General features: G+C 43.3%; 1 long non-coding RNA gene across 35 annotated transcripts in view; it reads right to left on the bottom strand.

The window, feature by feature from the left end:
- Nucleotides 1-26,960, bottom strand: part of LOC309871246 — a 110,477-nt gene that overhangs the window by 65,535 nt on the left and 17,982 nt on the right. For 17 of the 35 annotated variants that reach the window (XR_014315113.1, XR_014315123.1, XR_014315125.1 and 14 more), the window contains 2 exons: nt 23,185-23,366; nt 8,516-8,652 (listed from right to left, as the gene is read on the bottom strand). This is a non-coding gene — a long non-coding RNA (uncharacterized lncRNA). Of the gene's footprint in view, nt 1-8,515; nt 8,653-10,426; nt 10,597-11,798; nt 11,867-23,184; nt 23,367-26,960 lie in introns of all 35 variants that reach the window. The other 18 variants (XR_014315124.1, XR_014315127.1, XR_014315136.1 and 15 more) reach the window with 5 other exon arrangements.

The following is a 26,960-nucleotide window of genomic DNA, read 5'->3' as shown; positions in this document are numbered from 1 at the left end:
CAGGATAGTCAACAACTGGGAGATCTGTGCATGGGCAAGACCCTACCCACAGAAGCCTAGATGGAAGAAAGTCTCTAGTGGGGGGATGAAGGGGAAAAAAGAAAAGTCTCTAGTATCAGAGAAGGGACCTGGCCTGAGAAAGGCTGGAAAGCAAAAGCCCCAGCCTCTGGTAATGTGTTGACTGAGCAGAGTTATAGCCCTAAACAAGACTAGGGGGTCCAGGCAGGGCAAATGGACGGAGCCTGATGCCCTTAGGAAAAAGCCAAAATAAAGGTGAAATGAAGGAGAGGCAGAGAATAATAGATAGAGCTGCCACTCACAGTATGGTACACCTATCCAGGAGTCCCACCCTGCTGGGGGCACTGGCTCCAAAATACTGGTGATAACAGATCTAGCTACATCATTAGATCTTCTGTATGGGGCCATGATGGTTGGGGAGGGATGAAGGGGTGTATTACATCCAGAAACTCTACAGAGCTGTGATAATTCCACTAAGGAGGGAGGTCCAGATCCTGTCAAACTTCAGGAGGTGAGAGGTGGAGACTATTCCTAGAAGAGCCTTCTAGGGAAATGTGCTAGAAGGACCCCAGAGGACTGAACTGAACCAAAACAAAATGCTCTAGACTTGGGGTAGGAATGTGGACACCGTAGAAGTTCAAGCTGGAAGTGGAGGGCATCCATGAACCCAACTGTGAGGAGCTGGTAAAGGCACTGAAATTTGAGTTGTTTCTGTCAAAGACTCCCTGGGGGAGAAAAGATGTGAGAATTCAGATCACAAAGGCCGTCTGAAAGCAGTGCTAGATGAAAGATGATGATCAGTGAACTAGAAAGGCTCTCAGGTCAAAAAAGTTGTAGATCTGAATCACAGGTACTATTCTGGCAGCCTCCGGATTAGCTATTTTGGCTCCACAAAGTTATAGGACAAGGGGAAACTGCACCTTTGTGTGGACACCCCAAATGCTTTGTCACTGCTTTTGACATGGCATATTTTGCTTTCTGGTAAAGCCCTCTCTCAGCACAGCACATTGAGAAATTAAGACCAGAAGTTGTCTGTGACCAGCAACCTCTGAGGAAGTGCCCTGCCCATGTTGTCATCAGCAGCCTCTTTTACGCCACCATTTTACATCACTTCTGGGAAGCTGCCTCCCACTTCCTAAGATCTGTGCTGGTCTTGCGTGAGGACATCACAGCAAACCACAGACCCAAGGTCCTATACTCCTTGTTACATTCTGCTTGTCAGCTTTTCTCCAGGCAAAATCCTGCCTGAATACCCAGCATGCTCACAGGAAGTTTCTCCGTGCAACACTCCCTCTTGGAATCATAAGCCTCCAACCCCATCACCCTCAGCCGCTTGTCTTCTCAGTCAAAACTGTAAAGAAAACAAAGTGTTTCTTTAGGGACCCAACTTCTCTTTTCAGGGCCTTTATCTCAAACTCAATAGTTTCTCCTTCCTGTCCCTATGATGAGGGCAGAGTGCCCTTCCCTCTCTGTCCCTGCCTTAGTTCAGTTCTCAGAAATCAATCACATACACTCACTAACACTTCCACTTACAAAATGCTTCACAGTCAGACCCCTTCCTGGAGTCTCTTCATTTTTAATAGGGTCTCAAAGACTTAAATCAAGGGAAATAAATTTCACTTGTGGAATTCTGAACACTAGCAAAGAGCTAAAGCAAGTCTTTGAGGGGCAACACACATTCTTCGTGCCCCTGAAATGATTCCACTTGACAGTCCAGCCTTGTCTCTTCTTAGTTCATCACCTGACACACTCAAGCTGTCTGCTCTGTCAGCCCAGAGGACAGGCTCCCCTGGACCTGGGCCAGCACCCAATGCCATCTGGTCTCTCTTAGAAAGGCAAAAGAGAGACACCTCTTGTTTACTCAGTAATAATTCACTGTAATAGTCACATAACAGGTGTCACCAGCTCCAGACCATACAGTAAGGGCACACCACACCCTCACCTCTGCCCCCATCATGGCTCACTCCTTGGGACATATCAACAAATTTTATTTGGAGAACAGGACAGGGCCTCTTAAGCAGTGAACCAGACTCATCAGTAGTGTTCTGACACTTGTAGATTACACTGCAATGAAAACTTACAGGTAAAGAACAAAGGCTTTCTTTTAATCCTCCCCTACGGCCAATTGGTATCCTTCCCACATATGTTGTTGCAGCATCTCTATATATAGAACCTAGCATCTATAAACAGGATGCTCTGGCTAAACATGTCTCAACGAGTAAAACTGTGAGGTAGAGAAAGATGTCATCTCTCCAACTTCTCTCCTCTCCCCAAATCTTGTCAGAGACAGAAGAGCTCTGTGAAAACAGCATAGGCTTTAGAACTGGACAGACCTGAGGAGAAATAAATCCTAGATCAGCCTTTTTTTTTTAAATTTTATTATTATTATTATTATTTTTTAAGATTTTATTTATTTATTTGATAGAGAAACAGTGAGAGAGAGCATGAGCAAGGAGAAGGTCAGAGAGCGAAGCAGACTCCCCATGGAGCTGGGAGCCTGATGCGGGACTCGATCCCGGGACTCCGGGATCATGACCTGAGCCGAAGGCAGTCGTCCAACCAACTGAGCCACCCAGGCGTCCCCTAGATCAGCCTTTTTTATTAGCTATTGAAGGAGCAGGAGGCTGGCTGAGGACAAAGCAAAAGCTGGCGCCTTGCACCCCCCCTTCACCCGCTCCCCTCCATATGTGTAGCATTCCTCAGGCACCCCTGACTGCCATAAAACGATGACCTTGGACAAGTTACATAACTTCTTTGACCTTCAGCTTGCCCATGTGCAAAAGTGAAGATGATACTTTATTGGTTTGCATTATGATAATTAAATAAGAAAATATATGAAAAGCATCTAATACATGCCTGGCTCTCCAGGGGTAAGAGTCTGTTCTCTCCCATCTGGCTCATCATGCACCTGGTGCCCAAATGTTACTCTCTGGCTATCCAAGGCCAAGGTGTATGCCCCACACAAACCTAACCTTCTTTTCCTAAACCCTATTAAAGTTCGCATCCCTTAGATGAACTGATTTAGGGGCACCTGGGTGGCTCTGTCAGTTACATGTCCAACCCTTGATTTCAGCTCGTCATGATCTCTGAGACCTGGGATCAAGCCCCATATCAGGCTCTCTGCTGGGCAGTGAGTCTACTTGTCTCCCTCTCCCTGCTCATTCACTCTCTCTAAAATAAATCTTGGTGAAAAAAAAAAAAAAAGAACTGATCTAATCACACCACAAAGCAATTCTGATAAAACGAATTCAAGTAAAATGCAGGTATTAATACTGTATTAATTCGAGGCGCCTGGGTGGCTCAGTGGGTTAAAGCCTCTGCCTTCAGCTCAGGTCATGATCCCAGGGTCCTGAGATAGAGCCCCAATTTGGGCTCTCTGCTCAGCAGGGAGCCTGCTTCCCTTCCTCTCTCACTCTGCCTGCCTCTCTGCCTATTTGTGATCTCTGTCAAATAAATAAATTAATCAAATTAAATTAAATTAAAATATTTCATTAAAAAAAACAAATACTGTATTAATTCTGCGGAAGAGGGGGAGGATTTCTACATTACATTAGAGTTAGGGCACCTGGGAGGCTCAGTCATTAAGCATCCGCCTTTGGCTCAGGTCATGGTCCCAGCATCCTGGGATCAAGTCAAGATCAGGCTCCCTGCTTGGCAAGAAGCCTGCTTCTCCCTCTCCCACTGCTTGTGTTCCCTCTCTCACTGTCTCTCTGTCAAATTAATGAATAAAATCTTTTTTAAAAAAAGAAGAAGAGCTAGAGGGGGGCCTGGCTGACTCTGCACACCAACTCTTGATCTCAGGGTTGTAAGTTTGAGCCCCACACTGAATGTAGAAATTACTTAATAAAAACCTTTGAAAATTTTTTGGGAGTGGCTCAGTCGGCTAAGCATCAGACTCTTAATTTCAGCTCAAGTTATGATCTCAGGGTGGTTAGATGGAGCCCTGCATTAGGCTCTGTGCTCAGTGTAGAATTTACTTGAGATTTTCTCACTCCCTCTCTCTCTGTCTGCCTCTCTCCTCACTTGTTCTCACTCTCTAAATAAATAAATAAAATCTTTTTTTTTTTTTTTTTTTTAAACACTAGGTAGATTTCCAAGGTCAGCTGATTCTGGAAACCTGGCTTTTTTTTTTTTTTCCTTTTTTAAGATTTTTTTATTTGACAGAGAGAGAGACAGTGAGAGAGGGAACACAAGCAGGGGCACAGGGAGAGGTAGAAACAGGCTTCTCCCTAAACAGGGAGCCCAATGTGGGGCTCAATCCCAGGACCTTAGGACTATGACCTGAGGAAAAGGCAGACACTTAACAACTGAGCCACCCAGACACCTCTAAATAAATAAAATATTTTAAAAAATTTTTAAAAGAACTAGAAATTCAAATGAAAGAAAGGCCATCTAATGATGAGGCTCCCCTAGATCACAGGGGACCAATGTCAGCCTCTCTCTCTACAGGCATGGCCCACATCATTCTCTGTGCTGAAGATGAACCATCAGAGCTATAGGACAGCATCTCAGATTGTCGAATATCACACCCTAAATCAACAGGTCCAGAAAAGAATTTGGGACCTTGGCCATTGCTTCTGCTCTAGCCAACACACACTGCTTCCTTAGCCAAGAAGTTACAGTGGTGCTTTTTCCCTAGGAAGTTTCCAACACTATTTTAAGCTCTTTGAAATGAAACAGCAACAGAGGCTATTACGGTCACAGCCTTGGAATAGCCTGTAGGAGGCCTGGGCTCTACACTTCCAGAATCATACTTGCTCCTCTGAATGGTTTCAACAAAGCCAGAACAACAGAGATTAATTAATGGCAGAATGGGACTGCATCTTCTCAGTGATGCAGGAAGGAGGACTACAGGGATGTTCTTCTGTGGTTTCCACATACAGGATCACAGAAGCAGATTATTACAACTAAAAATGGCCCAAGTGTAATCACTCGGCACAATGCGCTATGTTGACTATAAATCATAACCCAGCATGCAAGTTCCCTGAGGTACTCTTTAGCAGTGTGCATGTTCTACTTGACTTTCTTGGCAAGCCCTCAGTGAGCCCAGGGCATTTAGCCTAGGCTGGGGGGTCTCAGGAGCCAGACACCCCTATGGGGGTAAAAGAGACTGGCTGGCAACTTTAGCAGATGGAATAAAGACGAAATGAAGAAATCCAAAGGAAGGAAAGGACTGGTCCAGGCAGGATTATCCAAAAGCATGTGCTTAGAAAACTGGCAAAACAGAAACAGTAATTGCAAATATTTTAAATTGTATTGATGTAATTAGTCACCATGAAAACAGAACTTTGCTAGATCTTCCTACTTTGCTCAATTTCCTTATACTAATTCTGTGTTAAATATTGTTTTTCAGGGCGCCTGGGTGGCTCAGTGGGTTGGGCCGCTGCCTTTGGCTCGGGTCATGATCTCAGGGTCCTGGGATCGAGTCCCGCGTCGGGCTCTCTGCTCGGCGGGGAGCCTGCTTCCTCCTCTCTCTCTCTCTGCCTGCCTCTCTGCCTACTTGTGATCTCTCTCTGTCAAATAAATAAAATCTTTAAAAAAATATATATATATTGTTTTTCAAATACATATTGAGGGCTGAAAATATGAGGGACATCATAATCTTTCTATTGCTTAGGTCTCTGAAGTTCTTAATCTGGTCCCTGGCTTTATCAAGAAGCAAGGAAAATCAGGATTCCAAAGCTTCAAGGTCAATATTCAGTTCTTCATTCAATAAATATTTCTTGAGGGGCTAGAGAAGTGTCAGGTCTTTGCTCAGTCCTGGGATACAGCAGCAAACAAAACAAATATGGTTCCTGAGTTCCTGGAGCTCAGTCTAGTGAGAGTTGTTAAGAATAGGAGCAGGACTGGGGCATCTGGGTGGCTTAGTGGGTTTGATGAGGGAGCAGGAGGCTGGCTGAGGACAAAGCAAAAGCTGGCGCCTTGCACCCCCTCTTCACCCTTTCCCCTCCATAAGTGTAGCATAAGTGTAGCATCCCTCAGGCAGCCCTGACTGCCATGAACAATAAGCAAATAGTTAACTTGCAGAGCTCACAATCCTGCTAGACAGGAGTCTCCCTTGGCTTACAAATGTCCTAAATCTCACTAACAAAGACGATTGATAGCAGGATTGTGACACCCCACCAAAAAGTCTCCCAACTATCTTAAATGTTAATGGCTGGTCTAAAGACAACATTGATCCAGCAGCAAGGGCAAGGCCTCCAGCAGGCCTGGAACATCCTGGCACCTTCTAGGCCCTCTTTAGCATATGAAAACTCCACTGAAACCTCCCTTCCCCTCACCTTCCCCCAACAGCAGGGTACATAACCTGCCATCCCTCACAACCCGGGGCAGCAGCTCTTCCTGCCCACGGGTCCTGTCCCCGTGCTTTAATAAACCACCATTTTGCACCAAAGATGTCTCAAGAATTCTTTCTTGGTCATCGGCTCCGGACCTCAGCCCACCAAACCTCACCTAGGTTCTAGAACTTCATCACCTCTTCCAGCTTTTGGTGGTTGCCAGTAATCCTTGACATTCTTTGGTTTGTGGCAGCACAACTCCAATCTCTGCTTCCATCTTCACATGGACATCTTCCCTCTATGTATCCCTCTTCATATAAGAACACCACTCACAGGGCGCCTGGGTGGCTCAGTGGGTTAAGCCTCTGCCTTCAGCTCAGGTCATGATCTCGGGGTCCTGGGATCGAGCCCCGCACCGGGCTCTCTGCTCAGAAAGGGAGCCTGCTTCCCCCTCCCCCTCTGCCTGCCTCTCTGCCTACTTGTGATCTCTCTCTCTCTCTCTCTCTGTCAAATAAATAAATATTTAAAAAAAAAAAAAAAAAAAGAACACCAGTCACTGGATTAGGGCCCATCCTAACCCAGTATGACTTCATCTTAACCTGCTTACATCTACAAGGATCCTATTTCCAAATAAGATCACATTCATAGGTTCTGGGTGGATGTGAATTTTGGGGAGGACACTATGCAACTCAGTACACAGAACCAATCTCATAAAGACTTGATATACGTAAGGTGCTTGGAACAGTTGCTGGCACATAACACATGCCTTGTAAAAGTCAGCTACCCTTCTTCAACATCTTTGGCAAATGACAGTTGCCACTGGATATATGAGAGCTTGGTTATAGAGGAATTTCTCTTCCTCCATCTTGATTAGAGGGAAGAAATTAGATGGGACAAAAGAGTTCCAAAAAGAGCTGATGAGGGCACAGGTAGAACACAATGTGTTCATTACCATTCAATGCCCCCCATCAACACCCCACCAATACTCTCAGGCTGGAGTAAGGAAATATCCACCACAGTCACTTCATTTGTTTCTTAAGAACACAAAACCTGTCATTCCAAACTAACAATGGCCCTTCAGAGCAGTCCTCAAACTAAGATGCACTTAGAAGGCTCCTCCAGAGAAGAGCCTGCAGGGAAGCTACACTAGGGAATGTAGTAGTATCATCGCTTAGTCAGGCTGTGAGCTCTGGTCCCAAACTGCTTTACACAGCATATGCATCCCACAGCCAAGCAACTGAATGACTTGAGTCCAAACATGAAATTCATTCTCCAAAATGGAGGTCTCCTATTACCTTACTTTCAGGTTAGGGGAGGGGAAAAAAGATTAAAGGCTCCTGGTCTTTCTTCTTTAATAAACAGGTCTGGGGCAGTACACAACTGAAAAGAAATAGAGCCAGATCTCAACTGCTATCTTCATATCAAAATAAATTCCAGAAGGATCAAAGACTTAAAGATTAAATTTAAAGAATTAAAAGAAGGTGCACGAGCACACACACAAGTACTCAAAGAGAATGAGTAACCATTTTTTATGTTTTTGAGGTAGGGAGACATGCCTTTTCTAAACACTGGCCTAGCAGCAGGAAAAACTGTAAGAAAAAAGATTATTTTGACTAGCTAAAAATATAAAACTTCCCAAAAGAAAAAAATTGCATAAACACAGTCAAAAGACAAATGATAAACTAGGAACAATTCTGTTATATATTATAGTCAGAACCTTACCTCTTTTAAGTTATTAAGAAAACATTACTGGGAGCACATGCAAAAAACAGGGGCACCTGGGTGCCTCCTGTTAAGCATCTGTCTTCAGGTCAAGATCCCAGAGTCCTGGGATCGAACCCCTTATCAGGCTTCCTGCCGAGCGGGAAGCCTGCTTCTCCCTCTCCCACTCCCCCAGCTTGTGTTCCCTCACCCTGCTGGTGTTCCCACTCTGGCTACATCTCTGTCAAATAAATAAAGGTCTTAAAAAAAACAAAAAACAAAACAAAAAAAAGACATGAATAAGTGACTAAAAAAATTCATACATTTCCAAAATACATTTGAAAAGATGTTCAATCTTTAATATAAAAAAATACTAAGCCCTAGTTACTGATTTGCAGATCTCCTTTACTATTTGAAGCATTTTACTTAGATTAATTGACTTATTCTTCCTGAAACAGGTGCTATCATTATGCTTACCTTATCAAAGATGAAACTAAGAGAGAAATTAAATGACTTACCCAAGGTCACAAAGTGAGTGGCTGAGTCAGAATTCAGGCCCCAGCAGATGGGCTCCAGAGTCATATGCCGTATCACATCACATCTATCAGAGTCACATTCTCAACTACCATATTATAGTGACAAGACCACTTTTCACCTGTCAGATGTGAAAATGAAAAACATACAACACAGTATTACTGGCAAATGTAGACAATCTCATGTGCCACTGGCAGGAGTTAACATTCTTAAGGGTAGTTGGTTCCATAAATCAACATTTTAAATGTGCATATCCTTCAACTGGGCCATTCTATTTCTTAAGAATTTATCCTAAGTGGGGCGCCTGGGTGGCTCAGTTGGTGTGAAAGATCCCCCAATAATGGGTCTGTGATTAAAGGAGCGAGACTGATAAAAAGCAAAGGTCAAGCCAAGTTTTATTTCACGCCAAGCATCGAGAATCAAACTGACTGTTCAGGGCCGTCTCTTACAGAGAGGGCAACCCCTCCCTGCCTTACAGACTAACTTTTATAGAGCAAAGGCCATGTGGTTGGGCCTGGCCACACACAGGTGGCCAATGAGATTGCAACACACAGAAAAAGCTGCACAGTCATGCTAGGTCACACACGGGTGGCCAATTGAATTACAATTCACCCCATAGTAGCTGTTTGAACTAGCCTATCACCTTGGTCAGAACTGGAGCCCTTTAAAAGGTGGGGCCCACACTCCTTGGTAGCTAGGGAGACAGTATGCACGCCCCACTGATTGGATGTCTCCACCTGACCCGGCTCATCCCTGCATTTGGGCTGTTAACTCTACCTGATCTGACCCACCCTTGTATTTGGGCTTGTTACCTGGGACTGGTTGGGGGGGAGGCAGGGTCAGTTTAAGTTTTACTGCATGAACAACAAAATGGCTATTCAATCGAGGTGGGGCCACTCCGGCTAAATAGGCCCTTACAGGTTAAGCAACTGCCTTCAGCTCAGGTCACGATCCCGGAATCCTGAAATCGAGTCCCGCATTGGGCTCCCAGCTCCATGAGGAGTCTGCTTCTCCCTCTGACCTTCTCCCCTCTCATTCTCTCTCTCACTCTCTATCAAATAAATAAATAAAATCTTTAAAAAAAAAAAAAAGAATTTATCCTAAGATAAGTAGACAAGTGTACAAAGATTACATACAGGGCATTTATCACAGCATGTATATAACAACAAAAATACAGCAAATAGGAGCACCTGGCTGGCTCAGTCAATAGAGTGTGCAACTCTTATCTAAGGGTCCTGAGTCTGAGCCCCACAAAAGGTGCAGAGATTACTTAAAAAAAAAAAAAAAATACTGCAAATAAAAAGTCCAACAAATACACCGGAAGTCCAACAAATTCATTCATTCAACAAATATTTACTGAATACCAACTGTGTGCCAGGAACTGTCCTACGTAACAGAAAGCAGTGAATAAAAAAAAGAAGAAGAAAAAAGTCTCTGTCTTCATGGAGCTTATATTCTAATGGAAGATGTTGGGCAATAAAAAAATAAAAGTATACAGTGTATCAAGCAGTATTAAACGTTACAGAGAAAAAGGAGAGAAGGGAGATAGGAAAGAAAGGGGGTTTGCTACAATTCTAAGTAAGGGAGTCAGGGAAGGTCCCATAGATAACAGATAAAATAAACAGATTAAATATTAAAAAATAAAAAGAAGGGGCACCTAAGTGGCTCAGTGGGTTAAAGCCTCTGCTTTCGGCTCAGGTCATGATCCCAGGGTCCTGGGATCGAGCCCTACATCAGGCTCTCTGCTCAGGAGCCTGCTTCCTCCTCTCTCTCTGCCTGCTTGTGATCTCTGTCTGTCAAATAAATAAATAAAATCTTTAAAAAAATTAAAAAAGAAAAGAAAAATAAAAAGCATTATGGTACATCCACATATTGAAATATAATTTAGGGGTAACCTGGGTGGCTCAGTGGGTTAAGCCTCTGCCTTCAGCTCAGGTCATAATCTTGCGGTCCTGGGATCGAGCCCCGCATTGGGCTCTCCGTTCAGCGGGAGCCTGCTTCTCCCTTCTCTCTCTTTGCCTGCCTCTCCACCTACTGTGACCTCTATCAAATAAATAAATAAAATCTTAAAAAAAAAAAAAAGAAAAGAAATATAATTTAGCCATTTATTCTACATTTATTTACATAATAAGGTGTCTATAACAAATTATAAAATGAGAAAAGATTCTCACCACACACACAGAAAACAGGGAACTATGTCAGGTGATGGATGTGTTAACCATATTATGATAATAACTTAAAAATATATATGTTTCAAATCATCATATTGTACACCCTAAACTTACACGATGTTATATGCCAATTATATCTCAATAAAGTGGGGAAAGAGGTGAAAAAAGATTACAAAATGGTATAAAGAAGAAAAACAGTATTAAGGTATGATTCCTTTCATATGAAATTACATGTTTATATATGCTTATGCTTTAAATTGGGATGGAGGAACAACACAGAAAGAACTTGATAACACCAACCAAGGGTCCAGGCTGACTGCCAGACAAGTGGTACAGGCAGCCTTTATTTGTTCTCCAACTCTACTCATTCTTCTCCCCACACCTATACTTTCATTTATTTATTTATTGGGGGAGGGAGGGGCTGAGGGAGAGGGAGAGAAAATCCTAAGCAGGCTCCACACCCCAAGATCATGACTTGAGCTGAAATCAAAAGTCAGATGCCCAACCAAGTGAGCCACACAAGCACCCCCTACACTTTGTTCAGAAAGGATTTAAGAATCACAAATCCGGGGCGCCTGGGTGGCTCAGTGGGTTAAGCCGCTGCCTTCAGCTCAGGTCATGATCTCAGGGTCCTGGGATCGAGTCCCGCATCGGGCTCTCTGCTTGGCAGAAAGCCTGCTTCCTCCTCTCTCTCTCTGCCTGCCTCTCTGACTACTTGTAATCTCTCTCTGTCAAATAAATAAAAAAAAAATAAGCTGTATTATAAAAAAAAAAAAAAAAAAAGAATCACAAATCCACCTACCCCTACAAGAAAAATAAAAAGCATTATGGTACATCCACATATTGAAATATAATTTAGGGGTACCTGGGTGGCTCAGTGGGTTAAGCCTCTGCCTTCAGCTCAGGTCATAATCTTGGGGTCCTGGGATCGAGCCCCACATTGGGCTCTCTGTTCAGCCCTAACTCTCCCTTTCCTTCTCACCCTTCCCCCTCCTCTTTCTAGATGCCATGCCAATGATAGGGTGAAAAGGATGAAAGCTTAAGATGGAAGCAAGTTGAAGGGGCATAAGAAGGATGGAGGGAAACCTCCACACACCTGGATGGCAGTCCTTATTTCAGCACACAGAAAACAAGTCCTGGGACACACACTTCCTTCCTGCAGATCTGTAATATTTGAAGTAAGGTTAGGACACGCAGGCATCTGCCTTTGGCTCAGGTCATGATCTCCAGGTTCTGGGATTGAGTCCCATTTCAGGCTCTTGGCTTGGCAGGGAGTCTGCTTCTCCCTCTTTTTCTGCCTCTCCCTCTGCTTGTGCTCCCCCCCCAACCAAATGAATAAAATAAAATCTTAAAAAAAAAAAAAAAAAAGATTTGAAGCAAGGTCTATCTGATTCAGATTCCCTGTTTCATCTCCTACTGAACTCCAAATGCCTTGTAGGGCAGCCAGGGGTAAGACTGACTCTCAAAGCGGAGTGACAGGCCAGAGCTCTGCCCCTGGCACACAGTGCCTATATCTTCCTAGGAGCAGAAAATTACAAGGAGCTGAGCCCATTTTACTCCTTACTTTATCCCTTCCTCCATAGCTACATCCATCAAGCTATCCTGGCTAAGTTAAACTCCTGTCCAATCCCATACACTCACCACCTTGCATGACTACCCTAGAGATTCACAGTCTTCCCCACTAAGATTCTCAAACCTAGGTCCCTACCAAGAATGTTGCCCAAGGTGACATTTTCAGTCTGGGGTAAGGTTTTGAGTAACCTGCCAGACAGGGTTCAGATATATTTGCTGTCAGATATGTAGAAGCCTATTACACCTTCTGCCTGAGCATAAAGCCACCAACGAGGAATTGGCAACTTCCCAAATGTGGAATCCATGTTGCTTTGTTCTCCAACTCTACTCATTCTTCTCCCCACACCTATACTTTCATTTATTTATTTATTGGGGGAGGGAGGGGCTGAGGGAGAGGGAGAGAAAATCCTAAGCAGGCTCCACACCCCAAGATCATGACTTGAGCTGAAATCAAAAGAATAGGAGGCACGTGAGAGGTAGGGGATCTAAGGAAGGACTTAACAGTTTCAAAATATATCTCACATACTCTCTGTCACCTCTTGGATACCAATAATACACAAGTCCAGGTGTTAAGAGTTTTCATATACTCTCACCAAAAATAACAAATCACTTTAACCAAACTTTCTTACCATGTTGCTACTAAATTTAGGAAGTCTATGGCACATACAGGTCCAGTTGCCCTGCTGACAGGTGAATACCCAAGCTTGAATTTAGAACAGGTAAGACAATCTGAGATTCTCCTCAGGGCTGCAACACAGAAGTCTCATTACACACCATTAGGTCAACAGCCTTCATGCCCCATTCCAGCTTCTGCTCTTTCCTGGGCATTCAGCAAGGAACATCGTTCCAATACATACACAGACACACCCCCAAAATCCTCCAACACACTTAGTACAACTGGAAGAAATTCTTTACTAGTAAAGAGAAAAGATGAGTCAGAGAAAATCCAAAAGCAATCATCTCTTTGACAGAAGTGGCTCTTTCTCTCTCCACCTCTCTCTTCTCTTCCTTGAATATGTAGCTACTGAGCAACTTTTTTTTTTTAAGATTTTATTTATTTTTTGACAGAGACAGAGAGAGAGAGAGGGAACACAGGCAAGGGAGTAGGAGAGGGAGAAGCAGGCTCCCCGCTGAGGAGGGAGCCCAATGCGGGGCTCAATCCCAGGGCTCTGACCTGAGCTGAAGGCAGACACTTAACGACTGAGCCACCCAGGTGCCCAAGGGGCTACTGAGCAACTTCTATTATGCTTGTCACTATAAGATATAATCATGAGATATGCCTCCCACCTTCAAGAATTTACTTCAGGGGTGCCTGGGTGGCTCAGTGGGTTAAAGCCTCTGCCTTCAACTCAGGTCATGATCCCAGGGTCCTGGGATGGAGCCCTACATCGGGCTCTCCACTCAGCGGGGAGCCTGCTTCCCCCTCTCTCTGCCTGCTTCTCTGCCTACTTGTGATTTCTTTCTCTCTGTCAAATAAATAAATAAAATCTTAAAAAAAAAAAAAAGAATTTACTCCATTTGGAAAAACAAAATCAACACACAGGAAAAATGTTATATATGGGGGCTCCAAGATTTCTGGATAAACAAATAATGGGGTATCCTGACACACACGGGTATCTTCAATTTCAAACACATTCTCCCTTTTGTTCTATTCTCAGTAGAAATGTGTTTCACTTCAAGAAAAATGTCATTTACCAAAATCAAAATACATTAAATTAGGGATCATTCACTAGACAGAAAGGATCTTCCCTTTTCCTCTTTTCTGTGAAGTTTAGAGAGATATAACTTAATACCTCTCCAGCCAATTCCTGTTAACACACACGTACACACACACACACACACACACACACACACACAAACATTCAACTTTTCAGGAACACATTTAGAGGGTAAAGCAAAGTACTTAAAAAGTTTATAAAACTTGGGATATTTGGCTGGTTGTCAGTTGAGCATCCAACTCTTGATTTCGGTTCAGGTCATAATCTCAGGGTTGTAAGCCTGAACCCCCCACATTGGGCTGTGTGTGCTCAGTGGGGAGTCTGCTAGAGATTCTTTCCCTTTCCTTCTGCTCCTCCCCCCACTTTCTGTCTCGCACACATATACATTCTCTCTCTCAAATAAATCTTTAAAAATAAAACAAAAAACCAAAACAAAACAAAGAAGAGGTAATCTAAGTATAATAGGTAGACAGAATCCTCCCCTTCTGCACACAAATACTAATACTAGCATGCCACAAATATTATTCTGCACTTTGCCTTAATAATGGATCTCAGAGATTGTTCCATATCAGGGTGTGAGTGTGTATGTGCCTGTATGTCTCATTCTTTTTAACACTACATAATATGGCAATATCCACTACAACTTATTCAACTAGTATTTTTGTTTTAAAGATTTTATTTATTTGTTAGAGAGAGAAAATAAGCAGGGGGAGCAGCAGGCAGAGGGAGAAGCAGGCTCCCCACTGAGCAGGGAGCCCAATGTGGTACTCAATCCCAGAACCCTGGAATCATGACTCAAACCAAAGGCAGACGCTTAACCAACTAAGGCACCAACGCATCCCTATTCATCTAGTATCTTTTTCTTTTTTTCAAAAAGTTTATTTATTTATTTGACAGACAGAGATCACAAGTAGGCCGAGAGGCAAGCAGAGAGTGAGAGGGAAGCAGGCTCCCCCCTGAGCAGAGAGCCCAATGCAGGGCTCGATCCCAGGACCCTGGGGATCATGACCTGAACCAAAGGCAGACACTTTAACCCACTGAGCCGCTCATGCGCCCTATTCAATTAGTATCTTTTTTTTTTTTTTTTTTTTTTGACAGACAGAGATCACAAGCAGGCAGAGAGGCAGGCAGAGAGAGAGGAGGAAGCAAGCTCTCTGTTGGCAGAGAGCCCGATGCAGGGCTCGATCCCAGGACCCTGAGATCATGACCTGAGCCGAAGGCAGAGGCTTTAACCCACTGAGCCACCCAGGTGCCCCTTCAACTAGTATCTTAACAATATATACTAAGATGTATTTTTAAGCAAAATGTGTTAAAGACTATGCATACCAATTTTGCATATCTTTCTCCCTTAACAAAAATATTAATATTTAACTCTTTATATATCCTCCAAGCAACTATTAATGACCACTGATACTTGCTTTGGTTTGAATTTTATAGTGTTTCACCTTGACTTATTTCTACTAGGGTATACGTTGACTGTTTGTCACCAAAGATGATCAAGAGGGTGGCTTAGTTGGTTGAGTGACTGCCTTTAGCTCAGGTCATGATCCTGGAGTCCCAGGATCCAGTCCCGCATCGGGCCCCCTGGTCAGCAGGGAGTCTGCTACTCCCCCTGACCCTCTCTCCTCTCATGCTCTCTCTCTCTCAAGTATATAAATAAAATCTTAAAGAAAAGAAAAAGAAAAAGAACACACATTGCCCTCTAATATTCTGGTCACCCTTTACTCCATCATCCTTATAAATTGCTTCTTAATAGTAAACCTTTTACTGGATTTAACTCTGAAAAAGTGTAAGACAAATAAACCCCCCACCACCACTCCCCACACACACAGTTTCATTACTCAATTAAAAAACAAAAAACATCTCTTTCACTTCAGTGTCTCTCAGTCTACTATTTGGTTTCTTTTAGATCACAGCAAGGTAGAATGAGTGAGGGCTCTATGCATACAATGGGGCTGGAATCTCAGTTCTGCCATTTCCAAGTTAATCCACTGCTCAGAGCTTCTGGTTCATCATCTACAAACCCAGGGCAATACCATCTATCTCTTATGAAGATGAAATCAACACAGGGAAATCCACTTGAGAGAACCAAAGAGCTGTCTCTATTGAACTAGCACTGCCTGGGGAAGTCAAAGACTTGCTTAGAGAAGTGGAAAAGGACAAGAAAAAATTCTGACCAGGTAATGAGAGAAACGGTGCCTTCAGCAGAGGCAACAATCCATGCAAAGGATGAGAGTTGTGCAGTGCCACAAAGCACCCACACAGCTACTGACAAGAAGGTGAAAAGTAATTTATAGTCAACAAGTACTTCCCAAGTACCTCTAAGCACTGAAGATACAACCATGAGCAAGAAGGTCCCTACCTTCATGGACCTTATAATCTAATAGGAGAGAAAGACAAACTAGTAAAAAGCAGTAAGTGGTCTAATGAAGTAAATGAGGTATAAAAATAAAAGGTAACATTGAGTTGCTTTGTATAGAATGGCCAGAAAAACTTCTAAAAGAAGATAATGTGGGGACGCCTGGGGGGCTCAGTCGGTTAAGCATCTGCCTTCAGCTCAGGTTATGATCCCAGGGTCCTGGAACTGATCCCCACATCGGGATCCCTGCTCAGCAGGGAGCCTGCTTCTCCCTTTGCCTGCTGCTCTGCCTCCTTGTGCCTCTCTCTCTCTCTCTCTCTCTCTGTATCAAATAAATAAATAATCTTTAAAAAAAAAATAAGAGGAGATAATGTTTAACTGACACTTAAAAGTAAAGGGTAGTTAATGAGGTGAAGAGTAGGGTAAAGGCTATAGCCTTAGGCAGAGGCTATAGCACTACAAAGGCTCTGAAACCAGAGAGCAGAAGAAGAGATCAAGGAACTATGAACATATAAGGGTGCCCAGGAGATGAGAGAAGGGCTTGGGATAAGACTTAAGAAAAAGGCAGGGACCAGATCGTCCTCGATCTTATAGGCCATAATTTGGGCCAAATTGTGTAAGGCCGTTTATTATAACCCAAGACATTTGGACTTGATCCTATAGGTAACAGGAATTTAACAGAGGACTTGAAAAGGAAAGACAAGGTTCTTATAGAAGGATAGCAGCAGCTGTGTGTATACAATAGCAACAACAGGGAGTGAAGACAGCTTGGGAACCAAATAAAGAAAACCTGCACTAGGACAGGGTCAACGTACACAGGAAAAGAGAGGCACCCTTGAGAAAATCTGCCATGCGACCAGTAGCCTTCAGGGTCCATGTTCTATCCTGTTTTCTGAGTCCAAAGTCAAAGCTTCCTATAAATCCTAGAGCTACTGACCTGCCATGGCTTAGTCATGAAGCCCTTGTCCACCTCATCTGGCTCTGCCATCTACTGTGGCAATGAGAAGATGAGGTGCCAGTACATGCAGTTATCCATTATTCACACTGGATGACAGACTGGGTTTCCTAGTACCTTTAGATCCAAGTAAAGTGTTCAAATCCCCTTTCTTCCCCTTTAGAGATGGGAGGTCAGTGGAATCTTCTGTCAGTTTCTCCAAATATGGTCTGCAGATGATGACTGTAGTCAGAGTCATCTGGGAGGCAATCAAAATACAGATTCCTGTGCTTGCTTCAGCAGTACACATACTAAAACTGGAACAATACAGAGCATGGCCCTTGCACAAGGATGACACACACATTCGTAAAGCGGTCCATATTTTTAGCTATCTGAAACGATTTTACACTCCGTTGTCTTGGGACTGTCTTACTTCTTTTCTGGAAGGTGTCTGCTGTGGCCCTAACTGGTCATTAAAAGTGATGTTTCTATTTTATTTTTTTAGAATTTTACTTATTTATTTGACAGAGAGAGATCACAACTAGGCAGAGAGGCAGGCAGAGAGAGAGAGAGAGAGAGAGAGAAGGAAGCAGGCTCCCTGCCAAGCAGAGAGCCCGATGCGGGACTCAATCCCAGGATCCTGAGATCATGACCTGAGCCCAAGGCAGAGGCTTAAACCCACTGAGCCACCCACTCGTCCTGATGTTTCTATTTAAAAAACAAATCAAGGGCACCTGAGTGGCTCAGTGGGTTTAGCCTCTGCCTTCGGCTCAGGTCATGATCCCAGGGTCCTGGGATCGAGCCCCACATCAGGCTCTCTGCTTGGCAGGGAGCTGGCTTCCCCCTCTCTCTTTGCCTGCCTCTCTGCATACTTGTGATCTCTGTCTGTCAAATAAATAAAAATCTTTTAAAAAAGAAAGAAAGAAAGAAAGAAAAATTCGAAGGTACCAAAGCAGCAAATAGAAGGCAGAACATCAGAGCATAAGGCTTAGAGAAGAGAGGAGTCAAAGACAGGGAGCATTCTCGAGGGAATCACTAACTATGGCCAAGAACTCTGGCTCTCTTAGTCTGCTTTTCCCAGCAAAACCCTAGGAGGAGAGTGCAGATAGATGCCTTGCCTCACAGAGGCAAGGTGACTGGCCTTAGACTGCCCAGGATGTGCACATAATCACTCTATCCAATCTTCAAAGAAAACATACAGTAAGTACTGTTCCTATCCCCATGACTACCCCTCACCAAGCAACCACCATGAAGCCAGCTACCAGTCTGCAGCAGACCTTCAGGCCACACAGAAAACATATAGAACACCCCAAAGGGCTAATGGCAGGCACCACTCACCAAGATTCTCCACTTGGCACATCAGAGCACCTAACACTGCCATAAACTCAACGACCATTCCAGGTCAGTGACTTCGAAAACCACCGCCTATACCCCTTCAGATCCTACATCTATGCACACCCAGCCAGTCTTCCACTACTTCTACCACGCCTCACTAACAGAATCCCATCCTATATTTTACACTTTCATGCCCCTCCCCAAAATTCAGACAGAAATCCACAGATTCAGGCTAGGCAGAGTCCTGAACTCCCAAGGCTGCTGAGGCCAGCTCCTAGGCATGGTCTGATGGGAGGAGGTACAGTCTGAAGGAGTGCTCACCCTACCTGAATGGAGTATCCCCAGCCTACCTAAGGGGAGCACCAGGACAGATTGCTATAGGAAACTTTTCCAAAGATTAGCTAGTTAAACCTAGTATATTTAAAAATGAGCAGAAACTGAAGTGTGGGGAAAAGGTACAGTAGGATTTCTGAGGATCTGACTTTCAGATAATTAACACATAAAATACAAAGTAATAAGCAATCTATTTCCAACCTTTGTATGTCAACTACCTGATCCTCCTTCTAATCCAAAAGCTGGTTCCACACTAAAGAGGTAAGAATGCCAAAAGATGATTTAAGTAATCCCCAAGATTATTTATGGCCTTAATCGTGAACTGCTTGCCCTGTCCATTCTTACACTCCACCCATTATCCTGATTCTCTAGGTTTCTGAATTAATGATTCAGTTTCCTGTTTCATCTTTGCCTCACCTTATCCCTAAGGCCTTTTGCTTCCTTCCTTGCATAGAAGTGCACTCCACTCTCAGTTATACTGCCATCAGCCACTCAGAGTAAATATTCTGCCTACCCAGATCCGCAACTTTTATCCTTAAGCACTCATGTCCCATTCCTGGGCAAGTCTTCTGCCAGGTATACTGATTTTTATGAATATGTCTCAGAGAAAGACAAGTGTTTTAGATGATTCATCTCAAGCATGTTAGATAGTTCATCCAGGCAAACACTGGGATCACCAAAGATGGAATAAGGAGAATGACAATGAGCCAGGGCTAAATGACCAGACCTTACCCTGACATTCAAAGGCATACCTTCTTAGCCCTCGACTGGTACTCTGGGTACTCCTATACAGCACCCCACCTCAAGAGATGCTTCTAGCCCACAGCAGTTACGACGAAGAATACATGGTGAATAAGACGTATGTCTTTGCTCAACAAAACTTACCATATAGTGAGGGAGACAGACAAATAACTACGGTATGTATAATTAAAGGTAACGCATGTAGAACTGTAAGACTAAGAAGGGCAGTCAAGTGAAGTTAGACCTAAGCTGAAACATGAAGGATAAATAGGAGGGAGATACCCAGGCAGAGGATGGGCACTTGAGGAAAAGTGTTCTAAGTAGAGGGAACAGCATATGCAAAGGTCCTGCAGCAAGAAAACACATCTGAAGAGATGGGATGAGCTGGGGAGTGGAGAGGCCAAAGCAGAGGGTGTCCTGAAGCAGAAGATGCTGGAGAGACCAAAAAGGGCTTCATAATATGTATGAAACCGTTTTATAATTCACAAGTATTCACTGAGTGCCTACAATGTACCAGACACTGTTACACATACAAGAAATGTAAGAGTGAATAAAACAGACAACATTCCTTCCTGTTCTCAGAGAATTTAATTCTAACTGAAGGAGACCAGGGTGCCTGGCTGGCTCAGTCAGTAAAGCATGCAACCCTTGATCTGAGGCTGGGCATGCAGCCTACTTTAAAAAAAAAAACAAATACAGGGGCGCCTGGGTGGCTCAGTGGATTAAGCCACTGCCTTCGGCTCAGGTCATGATCTCAGGGTCCTGGGATCGAGTCCCACATCGGGCTCTCTGCTCAGCAGGGAGCCTGCTTCCCTCTATCTCTCTCTCTCTGCCTGCCTCTCCATCTACTTGTGATCTTTGTCAAATAAATAAATAAAATCTTAAAAAAAAAACACACACACACATACAAGAGAGCCCAGAAATAGACCCTCAACTCTATGGTCAACTAATTTTTGACAAAGCAGGAAAGAATGTCCAATGGAAAAAAGACAGCCTCTTCAATAAATGGTGTTGGGAAAATTGGACAGCCACATGCAGAAAAATGAAATTGGACCATTTCCTTACACCACACACAAAAATAGACTCAAAATGGATGAAGGACCTCAATGTGAGAAAAGAATCCATCAAAATCCTTGAGGAGAACACAGGCAGCAACCTCTTCGACCTCAGCCGCAGCAACATCTTCCTAGGAACATCACCAAAGGCAAGGGAAGCAAGGGCAAAAATGAACTATTGGGATTTCATTAAGATCAAAAGTTTTTGCACAGCAAAGGAAACAGTTAACAAAATCAAAAGACAACTGACAGAATGGGAGAAGATATTTGCAAACGACATATCAGATAAAGGACTAGTGTCCAAAATCTATAAAGAACTTAGCAAACTCAACACCCAAAGAACAAATAATCCAATCAAGAAATGGGCAGATGACATGAACAGACATTTCTGCAAAGAAGACATCCAGATGGCCAACAGACACATGAAAAAGTGCTCCATATCACTCGGCATCAGGGAAATACAAATCAAAACCACAATGAGAAATCACCTCACACCAGTCAGAATGGCTAAAATCAACAAGTCAGGAAATGACAGATGCTGGCGAGGATGCGGAGAAAGGGGAACCTTCCTACACTGTTGGTGGGAATGCAAGCTGGTGCAACCACTCTGGAAAACAGCATGGAGGTTCCTCAAAATGTTGAAAATAGAACTGCCCTATGACCCAGCAATTGTGCTACTGGGTATTTACCCTAAAGATACAAACGTGGTGATCCAAAGGGGCACGTGCACCCGAATCTTTATAGCAGCAATGTCCACAATAGCCAAACTATGGAAAGAACCTAGATGTCCATCAACAGATGAATGGATCAAGAAGATGTGGTATATATGGGCGCCTGGGTGGCTCAGTTGGTTAAGCAACTGCTTTCGGCTCAGGTCACGGTCCCGGAGTCCCGGGATCGAGTCCCGCATCGGGCTCCCAGCTCCATGGGGAGTCTGCTTCTCCCTCTGACCTTCTCGCCTCTCATGCTCTCTCTCAAATAAATAAATAAAAAATCTTTAAAAAAAAAAAAAAAAAAAAAAGAAGATGTGGTATATATACACAATGGAATACTATGCAGCCATCAAAAGAAATGAAATCTTGCCATTTGTGACAACATGGATGGAACTAGAGCGTATCATGCTTAGCGAAATAAGTCAAGCAGAGAAAGACAACTATCATATGATCTCCCTGATATGAGGAAGTGGTGATGCAACATGGGGGCTTAAGTGGGTAGGAGAAGAATCAATGAAACAAGATGGGATTGGGAGGGAGACAAGCCATAAGTGACTCTTAATCTCACAAAACAAACTGAGGGTTGCTGGGGGGAGGGGGGTTGGGAGAAGGGGGGTGGGGTTATGGACACTGGGGAGGGTATGTGCTTTGGTGAGTGCTGTGAAGTGTGTAAAGCTGGCGATTCACAGACCTGTACCCCTGGGGATAAAAATATATGTTTATAAAAAATAAAAAATTAAGAAAAAAAACACATACATACATACGTACATACATACATATTAATTGAAAGAGACTATATGAATAAACTAGAAAAAATCACATATTAAGTGCTATGGAAAGAATTAAAATAGGTGATGTAACAGAAAAGATATGGGTGGCTACTTTGGAATAATTAAGTGGTCAGGGGAAGGCCTCTCTGAGGACATGACATTTAAAAACTAGTATCTCAGGGTGCCTGGGTGGCTCAATCAGTTAAGCCAATCAGTTTGGCTCAACTCATGATCCCTGAGTCCTGGGATCAAGCCCCTCATCAGGCTCCCTGTTTAGTGGGGAGTCTGCTTCTCCCTCTCCCACTGCAGCTCCCCCTACTTGTGCTCTCTGTCAAATAAACAACATCTTTAGAAAAAAAAAAAATAAAAAATAAAAGTAGATTAAAACATGTATCTCAAAACAAAATAAAACAAGAACTACAACAAACCCCTAAAAAAAAACTGTCAGTCAAAGATCAAGGGGAAAAGCATTCTAGGTGGGGGTGACAAATCATGTAAAAGCAAGATCATGGAAGTTTTTTAAGCAAGAAATGTAAACCATGAACATTCATATATATTATAAAGATCACTCTGGCTGCAATGTGCAGAGTGGAATGGAGGTGGGGAAGGATAAAATCAAGACTGGAGGTAGAGACGAAAAGGTATTATGTACACTAAGATGAGAAGAACCCCACAACGACAATGTGATGATGGTAACAACATTCACATGGCACTTACGGGGAGTTGATCTATTTTTCTAAGCATTTTACGTGTTACTAATTTATTTAATACTCACAAGTACTCTTGTTTTGTAAATCCATAAAACTAAGGTACAAAATAGTGGCAATGAAGAAGAAAAGAAAGCAAATGGATCCAAGAAATACTAGGGAGGAAAAGTCCCAGGGACACGCTGGTTGTTGGCTGTGGGAGGGGAAGGGAAGTCTTTTGGGCCTAATAACTGCGTGGTGTTTACCATGTGACAGGACACCAGGTGAGGCGGCAAGTAAGGAGGAGCAGGAGGCCACATGGTGGTGAGTGTGCACAATATCCCTGTGATGCCGGCCACGTGAGCAGCTGGACACTGGTCTGCAGACAGAGCTGGGCATCATCCATATGTAGACGGTTCAGTGGAGCTGTCAGAAAGGTTGAGATCACCTAGAGAGCAGCATGAGAAAAGAAGACAAAAGGCCTAAGAAAAGAACACTGATACTTAAAACACAGTAAGAATCGTTCATAACAACAAAAAAATGGAAATACCTTAATGTCTCTCAATAGGAAAATAACTGAATATAGCATATCTGCCTATACTATAAAATATTATATAGTAGCCAAAATCAATGAGAAGTATCTTCTTGTACCAACATGAAATACTGTCATGGCACCTTACTGAATCAGAGAAATACCAAAGTGATCCATAAAATGTGACCCCATTTGTATAAATAAGACACAAAAATAATACTTTTCTGGTTTCACACATATACATGTAAACAGAAAAAAGTCCGGTATGTACAAATTCCAAACACTAACAGGTTACCACCTCCAAGAAATATAAAAATAACAGGGGGAGCAGGAGAATTCAAAATATCTACAGATTTTAATTCTTTTAGATTATATTACTATATTCCCTATAAAATAAAGATCAATTCTTCAAAAAGATCAATTTTTCAAAAAGTGATCAATTTTTCAGGGCACCTGCCTGGCTCAATTGCTAAAGCATGTGATTCTTGACTTCAGGGTCATGAGTTTGAGCCCCACCATGGGCACAAAGCTTACTTAAATATAATAATAATAGGATTCTTTTTATCTTTCCCTCAATTTAGCTGTGAACCTAAAACTGTTCTTAAAAAAACTCTTAATTTTTTAAATGGGAGCCTACAAAATATATCCTCTGCTTCAAATGCCAAATTTTCTGTCCCTTTCACCTCCAATGGTCTTAGTGTTCAGATCTTAAGGCTTCCCATCTCCCCACATCTAAGATATTAACACGAAGCTCCCTAATTCTATGGTCTACTAGACCAAGGCCAAGCCTGAACTGAATCCCTAGACCCTGAATCACTAGACCCAGGCCAAGCCTGACCACCAACCCCCTAGCCTGGGCCAGAGTCCCAGGAGGAAAAGTCAGACACCAAAGTCTTAAACAAACATGGAAGAATGAGGGGCGCCTGGCTGGTTCAGTCAGTAGAGCGTGCAACTCTTGATCTTGGGGTTTTGAGTTTGAGCCCCATATTGAGTGTAGAGATTACTTTAAAAAATAAAAATTTTGGGCGCCTGGGTGGCTCAGTCGTTGAGCGTCTGCCTTCCACTCAGGTCATGATCCTGGTGTCCTGGGATCGAGCCCTGCATTGGGCTCCCTGCTCAGTGGGGAGCCTGCTTTTCTCTTTCTCACTACCCCTACTTGTATTCCCTCTCTCACTGTCTCTCCCTGTGTGTCAAATAAATAAATATAATCTTAAAAAAATAAAAAATAGGGGCGCCTGGGTGGCTCAGTGGGTTAAGCCGCTGCCTTCGGCTCAGGTCATGATCTCAGGGTCCTGGGATCGAGTCCCACATCGGGCTCTCTGCTCGGCAGGGAGCCTGCTTCCTCCTCTCTCTCTCTGCCTGCCTCTCTGCCTACTTGTGATTTCTCTCTGTCAAGTAAATAAATAAAATCTTTAAAAAAAAAAATAAAAAATAAAAATAAAAATAAATAAAATCTTTAAAAAAACAACAATAAACCACCATGAGAGAATGAGTACAGATGTCAACCAATCTAAGGACAGGGATCCAGCAGCCTTGCTGCCCAGTAAAAGTCTCAGTGGAGAAAGGTATTGGAAGGTCTATAAGCAGCTCTGCAAAACTGAGGGATGTGGCTGCAGGACAGTCAGATAAAATCGGGGGGAAGTGGTATGACTGAGTTAAAAAAAAAAAAAAAGAGCCAGGCGCATGGATGGCTCAGTGGGTTAAGCCTCTGCCTTCAGCTCAGGTCATGATCTCAGGGTCCTGGGATCGAGCCCCACATCGGGCTCTCTGCTCAGTGGGGAGCCTGCTTCCTCCTCTCTCTCTCTGCCTGTCTCTCTGCCTACTTGTGATCTCTGTCTGTCAAGTAAATAAATAAATAGCCAGTACCACTTATAAAGATTCCAAGCAAAGTGCTTGTAGTATAAGTGGAAACGAGTTTCACAACAAATGGAAGAGGGGAAGCCAAATTCTGTGAAGGGGGTGGGGGTAGCACATGGGGGATATGTGTGTCTAAGGGTACCTAGAGGAGTCACTTCACATTAAAGCAGCAATTCCAGGAGGCACAGTATAAACGTTTAGAAGCTGGAGCAGTATAAAGAAACCAAGGACTTGGCTCCTTCCTAAAAAGAAAGGAGGCTCTAAAAGTGAGGAGAAAAGCCACTGAAACAATGCCTTTCCTTCTTCAGTAAACCAAAGAGAGCCAGATCTCTGATGACTGTACTCTTTAACGTTCAACTGTCTAAGGATAAAAGACACCATATTTGGTCTACATGTTTTCCTGGTTACCCAAAGAAATAGCACTACCTGAGATTCACCATCAGTTAGTCTATATCACAGCCCGCTGAGACTTATACTTCACAGTACATACCAGACTCTAGAAAAAAACAACCTGGTGTGAGCTGTCAAAGTCCTCTCGGTACCTGACCTCACCCTCTGGGGTAGGTTTCATTTCAAAACTGAAAGGGACTGAGAGCTGGGGAAGTCCAAAGATCAACACAGCCAGAACAGGTGGTTCCCAGCAGAAAAGGGTCCCAGGCTGGAACTCAAAACAGAAACCAGACCACTGATAAGACAGTTTATGATGTCTGTCTCCAAGCCTTCAGATATTTATATGTTTTCCAATATTTACAACAGGGCATGACCATGCTTGTCCAGCTCCTGACAATTAGATATCTAATTCTCCACGTGTTCAATTAACTTCCTGGCTTTATTAAGTTTTAGAGCTCTGGGGTAACTCCAGTGACAGGAATACCTTGTGAATTTTTTATAGCCCTTCAAATGGGCCACATTTTTTTTAAAGATTTTATTTATCTCTTCATCCTAGGGGGAAGGAGGGGCAGAGGGGAAGGGAAAAAGACATGGAGAGAATCCCAAGCAAACTCTGTAACACTGGGCTCCATCCCATGACCTTTAGATCTCAACCAGAGCAAAAACCAAGAGTCAGATACCCAAATGACAGAGCTACCCGGCACCCCAAATGGGCCACATTTTAATCATAATGAACTGTATCATCTCCTCCTCCTTCAGCTCCCCATGAACCCTCAGCAAAATTCCTGTCTCACTAAAAAATGTCCACGTTTTTCATGATGGGCCTCTCAACAGAGCAATACTCAATACAATAAAAGTCTAGTTCATCAAAGAATCAAGTTATTGGGGCGCCTGAGTGGCTCAGTCATTAACCGTCTGCCTTCAGCTCAGGTGATGATCCTAGGGTCCTGGGATCGAGCCCCAAATCAGGTTCCCTGCTCGACAGGAGGCCTGCTTCTCCCTCTCCCACTCCCCCTGCTTGTATTCCCTTTCTCGTTGTGTCTCTCACTATCAAATAAACGAAATCTTAAATAAAAAGAAGAAATCAAATGATTTGCTTAGGTTCACTATTAACTAGTTGAGTGACCTTGAGCAAGTAGCTTAACCTTTCTGGACATGGTTTCCTCATCTATAAAGGAAGCAGGTTGGAAACCGATGGAAGGAAAGCAATAAAAACTTCCTTGAACTAAGACAAGACAAATTTTTAAGTCTAAACAGTTCAAT

Source organism: Mustela nivalis, assembly GCF_964662115.1.
Source record: "Mustela nivalis genome assembly, chromosome: 8".
NCBI lineage: Eukaryota > Metazoa > Chordata > Mammalia > Carnivora > Mustelidae > Mustela > Mustela nivalis.
This window is presented reverse-complemented; position numbering and strand designations above follow the sequence as displayed.